Genomic DNA, 8,773 nt, shown 5'->3' on the forward strand with positions numbered 1-8,773 from the left:
GACAAGCAGATATTTCAAGATTTAAATTACAGCTTCAACTTAAAGCACTTTGTGGTAAGTTTTGCCGATTTTGTGATGATGTGATCTTGTCTGTGTCATGGTGATGGCCATTTTCGGGTGTTTCTGTATCTATGGGCTCTTAGGACCTCAGTTTATAATTATACATTTTTATATCAGTGCTGCAGTACATCTGTGTCTGTATCCATGTAAACATCCGTGTTAAGTGTAAATGCCTTTTGCTCTTCCCATCATGTGCAGACAGCATATAGATGCATCACGTTTTTTTTTCTAATGGACAGCAGAGGACAAGCTTTGAACTTAAATAAGCCTAACACGCTTCCAAAAACAGAGAGAAGGTGCAGTTAACCCTTAGTGTACAGAACTAATGATCTAAATTATTTTGATGAAATTCTGTAACTACCCTGAACTAAGAATCCATTCAGGACTTTAAGAGGCTGTGAAGTAGCAACAGTAAGCATTAATAAAGCATAATCTTGCTTCGTTTTATTCAATTTATAATTGGGCCTGTGGACCATTGTTCACGTTTTTTCACTAATAATTACTAGAAAGATTTCCAAATGTTTTTTGTAATTGACAGATTCATCTTTATTTGACAAGCGTCCTTAATGTGATAGTTTAGCCATAAATGTATATTCTGTCATGATTTTCCCACGTTTATTTTGTTCCAAACCTGTGTGACTTTCTGTATTTTGTGGAACCCGAAAGATATTAGACAGAATGCTAGAGACTGACAGTCTCAGTCACCATTCCCTTTTAAAATATGGAGAAAAAAAAAAAAAACATGCAGTGAAAGTAAACGGTGACTAAGGCTAACATTCTGTTTAATATCTACTTAGTTGTGGTTCATGAAAGTCATATGGTTTGGAACAACATGATGGGAAATATGACAGAATTATTATTATTATTATGTAACACATGTTAAAAGTGTATTATGTAATGGAATATTGGAGAGTAAACATCTATTATGTTATATGTGGAAGTAACTAGTTACTTTCTACTTAGTATCCAATTGAAAGAATACTTTTCTTACTCAAGTAGTTATTAACATGAGTAATTGTACTTTTACTTGAGTAATGTTTTTGGCTACTCTACCCAATTCTGTAAGTGACAATGTAAATGTTATCTGTTGCATCCATGATTCCTTTGGATGAGATTACAGTACTTATTTCTTGCATCTACGGTCATGCCCTTGTGCTGGGCAGATGGATAAGTCATGCTAGGATGGATGTGTGCTAGTCAAATCCTCCGTTGTTTTCCTGGGTATGGAATTCATTAGCATAGATCTTTTTTTAGAAATTGTGTCATGGTAAACTGAGAATGAGATAGATGTTTTTGCTGTAGACCCAGCGATGAGTCCTGAATTGACAGCTCAGGGTGGTAGTTTGATTTATAGCCATGTTCTGCCTGACAAATTCGTATTTCCAAGCTATTTTGCTGGGCTGGCGAGTTACTTAAGATTCTTGTCTATATCATGTTCCCTTAACCAATCAGATCTCTGCATGTCAGCGTTAGGTACTTAAAGTCTCCTGCCTGCTGTCCATAAGTGAGTTTGATCTAGCACATTCGCTATTCCAGTGAGTGTTTGGGACACACTGATGCTAAAATTTGCCGTGTTTAGTTTTATAGTGCAATCTGGGCTGGGTGGAGCTGCTCTTGAGCCCACACCTCTAAACCAAACCTCATCTGTTCCCTTCCACTTATAAGAAAGAAGTCAGTAGTGTGTCCCAAAGTCAGCACTCAGTAAGTACTCACAAATCTGACACCTTGGACAGAAATATATTTACACCTATTTTACATAAGTAATAGTTTACTCAAAAAAATGACAATTCAGTCACTATGTACACACCCTCATGTCATTTCAAACTGAATGAGTTTTTGCTTCATAAGGAGAAATATTAAATAATGTATTAGCCTTTTTTCCAGTTACAAAGAATGGGGAGTGGAGCTTTCAAGCTTCAAAAAGGAGTGACAGTCACTGTAAACGTATCATAAAAGCCATTCATATGTCTCGTGTCTTCTGTGTTTAAGTCTTCTGAAGCTCTGAAAGCTTCAGAAAACTTAAGCAGTGAGCTGTTAACTACTGCTGCCAAATCATTGAGTCAGTAAGTTGAGAACCGGATCAGTCCGATTCGTGAACAAAACATTCATACTGGTTTATTGAAAAAAATCAGACACAAAAGAATGATTTTGTTCATGAATCAGACTTCACTTCTCTCATGAATTCTCATGAATGCACAAAGGAGAGCTTGAACCACTTAATGGCACTTTAAATCCCTTTGCACACCATACGCAAATTTTTTGCCGCAATTTCGCTGTGTGATTAACAATTTGAATCAAAACAATGGATTCCTATGAAGCCAATTCAACATTTGCATGCTGACAAATGTGTTTTTACTCGAGGAAGAAATCCTGAATAAAGTAGCGAGGATGTGTATTTTATTTGCAACAAATGCCTTAAAAACATATACGTGGCATTGAGATACAATATCAGTATTGTTTAAATTGACAACTTTTGTTTTAACTGTCATTATGCGTGTGCATTTATGTAGTGATTTTAAACCCAAAGACTGTATACATAAATCTGTCAGTCAACTTTTCCAGCAGGCAGATTGCAATAGTTTGTAAAAGTGTCTGTTTTTTTTCTTCCTTGTTGAGCAAATCAACAACACACTCGCCATAGCTGTTGCAGCTAGTAGAGAAATGTGTTTTATTTTTTTCAGTCGGCTCACTTGAGAACTCGCTTGTCTTTTGAATTGTGATTCAGTGGTTGTTTACTTGTCATATTCTTCTTCTCACCCATTATGGGTGGATGGCAGACCAGCCGAAAGGTGCTTTGCGCCATATTCCGGCGTAAAAATGATTGTCGATTAGCGCCACCTTTTGTAAAGGCGTGAATGTGCTAACGGCAATCATTCACCATGCTTTTAATGTGAAAGGGCCATTCATCTGCGATTCGTTTCGCATAATCACGTCACAGTTGGTGTGCAAAGGCCTTTATGGTGCTTTTTTGTCATTTTGGAGCTTAACAGCCCCAGTCCCCATTCACATTCATTATATGGCAAAGAGTGGCCAGGATATTCTTCAAAAACTGTCCACGGAAAAGCACGCCAAGTGACATCAAGACAAACGGGTTTAAAATAACATGAATGTGAGTAAATTATATGAACATTTCGATTTAGGCCTTACACAAAAAGCGCTAACACAAAACAATCACCCTTTGTTGTGGGAGCAGACAGGACAGTAAAGAGTTAAGAGATTGCTGTGTCTATTTCTGGCTCGGATCAGTTAGCCTGCTCACAATTAGCTGCTAATGAAATGCTAATGAGAGTGAAATAGACTGGCAGTGACTCAAAACACAGAAGTACCAAACTATGATATTTGAGAGGGCAGATTTTTGGTACACTGTGTTCAACAAATATCTGAATGTGAACTACAGCTATTAACCATATTGATCACTGAGTCTTAGCAGAGAGGATTTGCAACACTGTGTGCAAGTGTAGACAGTGAGATTAATGATCTTAATTGGATTGTTTTGGTCAACTGTGTTTGGAGTGCATGTAATTCCGCATTACATGTAAGGTGTAAAGGAAACCACTGCTTTTTTGACATTCCGTGCCATTTTTTTAAGTGATATCTTGAAATACAAACATATTTTGTTTCTTTTTGATTGTGTAACAATTTAGACATCTATGTAATGTCCTAAATGAGTGGTTAGAGAAATAATCTTCTTTGTTTTTCTGTTTAAATTCACTGATACTTTGCTGTTATCTGATGGATGTCAACCGGCAATTCTGGATTGCATTTTCAATCTATTCTGTGGAAATTAAGTTTAGAAGGTCGGGATCTTGTTGTCTGATCAGGTAAGATCTGACTCTCTCATTCACGACTCTTCAAAATACACCTAAGCCTGAATATTGATCACACAATTGTTTGTTTTGGGGTATTCTCAAGTAGAGAACTACCACAACTCCCTCCTACTTGGGCGTTATTTTGCCGTTGTGCTGATAGACATCGCAAGTACCAGACAGTTACATAACTTCCTGGTGAGATCTCTCTGATGGACTGCCAGTGGACATTGAAAAACTCTCCTGGAAACTTTCTCTTTATACAATTCACTTTTTGCCTTTGGTGTGACTTTTTAGTTAGTACAAATATTCCATGTCTCAATTAATAAAAGCTGCTTGCATAATAATTGTAACAGAATTCGCAATGTTCTGTTTAACATGGTTTTAGATAGGACTATAACATGTCACTGCTGTATTTTGCAAGTATTTCATTGCGACTTATCAATTCTTCCTAAGGGCTTTACATAGTTTTTAGTCTTTTCTGTTAAGACTGCAGTGTGAGTGTGCTTTGGTATCAGTTACCCACACAAAAGGAGAGATGTAAGACAGACATGACTTGTCTAGGAAACATGATGTCCTGGTAGTCTGTGAGCCAAGGAGTTCTGTCTGGCATGTCTTTAATTAATCAGTTCATTCATTCAGGATTGAGTTAAGTCAGTTCTTTTATTTTGAATGTTGGCTGTTTTTTTCCTAATGCATGTTTTGTCTCTCATAGAAAAGAAAAGGATAAATAATAATGATAATTAATTCAATGGTTCTATGTTAAATCCTATTTTGCATCCTATACATCCTATATACTGTAGTATGCGAGATTAGAGTGGCCCAAATCATAATTTTATTGAAAATGGTATGTCAGGTGCCTGTATTTCCGGAAGTTTGCATCTGTGCATGCTTTGTGGGCTAATATAACAAAATACATGCTTTGAGTGTGTAGTGGAAGTCTTTAAATTGCATTTCAGCCCAGTGTTCACAACCCATTTTACTGTCAGGTAAAACAGGATATTCAACGAGACACAAATGTGGGGTGGACTTGATCAATTGGGAATTTATTGGATTGTGAAAAGTTTGTGTTGATTGTGGTTGGAGGGGATGGGGATTAATAATAAGAGGGCTTGGTGACATCAGCCAAGAAAGAGGGTCATTTCAGAGACTATCCACCTAATTTTTCAACGTAACTAGGGCACCATCATTATAACCTAGAATGTGGACCACTTCCGGTATAAGTTTATGCAGGTACATATGGAGATTTACATGGAGACAAGAAACACTGTATCGTCACAGTCTTAGTAAAGTAAGAAGCAGATTTTATTATCGTCTCTTCAATACAACACACAGCAACAAGTGATTGATTTACTTACTCTTTTACTATAAATGCTAAAGTTATCTGACATTAGGACATTATTCTGCTGTACATCCTGTGGTTGTGTGATAGTTTATAAGCCCATATCACTAAATTCTGGTATTATTATCCTTTTAGTTATTTACATGCGGCTAATAACAGCGGAACTTTTCCCCACTCACCGGAAATGCAGACGCCTGCTTGCTTCTGCATTGCAAAATAAGGTGGATAGAGAAACAGACAATTATTACATTTTGATAAAACATTGCAAAAACAAACTTTTTGTGTGGAATAATGTTGTATTACAGTATTGAGCAGAAATCAAAATGTATAATAAAAGAGCTCACTGTAAAAAAAATAAAAAGTTGAGTAAACTTTAAAAAGGCAACCAGCTGCAAAGCATTTTTTAGTTTATTTGACTTCAGGCAAATTAGTTGTACCAACTTAACAATTCATGTTGGATTGTAAGTTCCATGAACTCACTACAATAAGTTCAGCAAACTCAAAAATATCAATGATTATTAAGTTCAATAAACTTTTAAGTACAGCTGTCCATAATTTTCAGTATTCTTGAAAATAATATAAATATATTATTAATTAAGCAGATCCTTAGGACTGAGCATCAGTGATCCAACTGAGTATGCTAAAAAGCCTGTAATTTCTACCTTCTCCTCTAAACTTGACATTATTTGTGTTCACTGTTTAAAAATGTAAGTTACTCTGATTTAAATTACATAAAGTTAACTTTATTAATTTGTTTTAAGTAATCTCAACTTTTTATACATTAGGTAGTTCAGTCAACTTTTAAAATTGAGTTTATCTGACAAAACAATTAAAATTGGATTTTTGTACTGATAATACCTATAAATGAGTGCCAGTACTCTGATAACTACCAGAAATCAGCTTACTCAAAAAAATTTGACTATGTAAGATAGCTGTGTTTACATGAGACAAGAGTTTTTCTCTGCTTTTGACATCAAAATGTAAGCAGTCATGCGCACATTGGAAGGTGCGCAATCATGCGCAATCCAGGTAAAGGTGTTTACATGCAGTAGTGGTTTTAACCACCATGCAAACCATGCAATTGCGTGGGGCCCCAGACGTCGGGGGGGCCCCCGTCCCGGTAGGAAAGCTCCGCAAAAAATGCTTGAGGGGTGACATGTTGTTCTGAGTACACGTGCGAATACGCTGTTGTCAGCGCTTTTGGAGCGGTTCACGTTAGAAGCCGCTGGGGTCGGGACAGTGTTTTTTTTAAGTAGGGTTCGGGTTTGTAATTTATGAAAAAATATATAGGCCGTCCGAAATTGTTTCGCACATACGCTCTCACTCACAGATACGCGCAAATGGATGAGTTAGGGGCTGTTCACACCGAATGTGTTTTTGCCTGCATCTGTTCTGTTTTGTCATTGTTTTCCTGTGTAAACACGCACTGGACAAACGTCCATACCTGCTGCACCGCGTCTCGCTGTTTCTTCAGTATCTCACGGAGGACTGGCACATTTTTAGACACTGTGTCAAGTTAATAAGAGCTTCAGGTTTCAAAAATGCATACCGAGACACCTGCATTCTGTATCAGTCGTTGAACTGCATCTAGATTGTTTGTTTTTTAGCACAGATGTCACAAAGATTTAACATTCTGAACAAGTTCAGGTTGCAAAGAGGGGACTGTTACAATTATTCCATATTGTTCTGCAACAAGCAAATTTTAGCACTTGATAAACGGCAATGTTTTTTTTTTTTCCTTCTGCTCTAGTGTGCTGAGGGGCCGCTGTGCTTTGTATGTTGATTGTTAGTTACGATTTTTGCCTACAATGCTTACATAAAATACAGCCTCAGCATCAGAATATAAGCTCCAGGTGAAAGTAAAGTAAATAAGACAGGAATATATTACTATTGTATACAACAAATCCTCAAAGTAATACAAATACTGTTTCATATTATAATGGCAAACTGGACAACAATAAATAATTGTTGGGTAATAAAATTAATAAATAACAATTGAATTCCAAAATGTCACAGGGTGAAGTAGTAGGTTTTGCACACCCTGTTCAAAAACACTTTTTGTATATTTATGTAGGTAAATATTGCTTTTTTTTTTTTTATTGTATTGTGGAAAAACTGGAAAACATGCATTAATTATCTTTAACTAGATTTTTGTTTCATTAAACATTTTGAATGTACTTGGCTACAATGGTTGATAGGATGAATTTAAAATTATGATTTAAAATACATTTTATGTAATTTAAGCAAAAATTTTCAAAATGGGGCCCCAGCTTGGTCGGTTGCTTGGGGCCTCAGAAATCGAAAACCTGCCCCTGTTTAAATGCAACTTACAATTGGGGTAATGACAAATCAAAACTTCATGTGCAGAAAGGTTTATGCTTAATATGCTTATAAAGGAAAACCATTAAAAGCATATACATGACCATACACGTTGTCAGTGTGATCAGTGGATGTACGCGCTTGTAAGCTCGAGATACTTGATACATAGGTGCACCTTTCCAACAGCCTAATCGCTCCTTAGCAAGCCATTCTTTTCCCAGGCTGTGTATAACACCCGTTTCATTAACAATAATATTTGAGGAAGGTGCTTGCGGCTTTGCTTGGAGAAAGTCTCGGCTGCTTCTTATTGAGGTAGCACATAAACAGAGGAAAGCTGTTTGTGTATGTGTGAACATATCAGGAAATGGCTCTGCAGCGCCCAAACAATGTATCGGCACATTCCTGCTTTTCTTTTCTTAAGGAACAGGAAGTGGTAAAAGTACAGACCCCCAAAAGACAAACTCTAACGCCGAATATTCCCACAGCACCAAAAGCTGGACCTGTTATATAATACACAAAATATGTTGTAGTTTCATAATTTTTTTTTTACAAATATATTTATTAATCTTCAGTCAAACATCAGATTAAATGGGTGGCCACAATGGGAAGTCCTGCAGACTTTACATTTGCAGATACGTTTACATAGTCATTGTAGCAGATTGACAACCGTATTTACTAAAAGGTGTGACTCTTGCATTGTCCTGTACATACAACAGAATTGAAGGATTGAATACTCTCTGCATTCGATGTCAAGTCCTTTCTATTCTAGCAGTTAGCTGTGAATAATGCCTGTAACCATAGTGACCAAATTAAATAAATGATGCGACTCCCAAAACACTATAAAGTATTATACAACTGACCCATTTTATTCAATAAACAAGTCCATTGTGTGCATCAAATCTTCATTATAAAACTGATATTTTTACTCTAAATTCTGATTGTCGAGCTGCTTTCGAAGCCATTGTAAAATGACTAATCCCACGTGACTGCATGTTCTATATTAAAAGGCCGTTCACACCAAGGCATTTTTGTGGTCATCTGCACTATTTTTCAGTTGTTTTTCTGTTTTACTAACATGCACTGGATGGACATCTGTGTCTCACTGCACCGCGTCTCACTGTTTTTTCAGTGTCCTGCATAGAAGCGCTGTGTTCTGTAGATGCAGTGTCAAGTTAGAACTTCAACTTTTAATAATGCATCTTGTTCACACCAAATGTGTTTTTGTGTCCATCTGCACTCTTTTTCA

General features: G+C 36.6%; 1 protein-coding gene across 1 annotated transcript in view; it reads left to right on the top strand.

Annotated features, from left to right (window-relative positions):
• Positions 1–8,773, top strand: part of LOC127455692 (MOB kinase activator 2-like) — a 64,224-nt gene that overhangs the window by 26,432 nt on the left and 29,019 nt on the right. The gene's annotated exons all lie outside the window — the stretch shown is intronic.

The sequence above is a fragment of the Myxocyprinus asiaticus genome, chromosome 18, assembly GCF_019703515.2.
Source record: "Myxocyprinus asiaticus isolate MX2 ecotype Aquarium Trade chromosome 18, UBuf_Myxa_2, whole genome shotgun sequence".
Lineage (NCBI taxonomy): Eukaryota > Metazoa > Chordata > Actinopteri > Cypriniformes > Catostomidae > Myxocyprinus > Myxocyprinus asiaticus.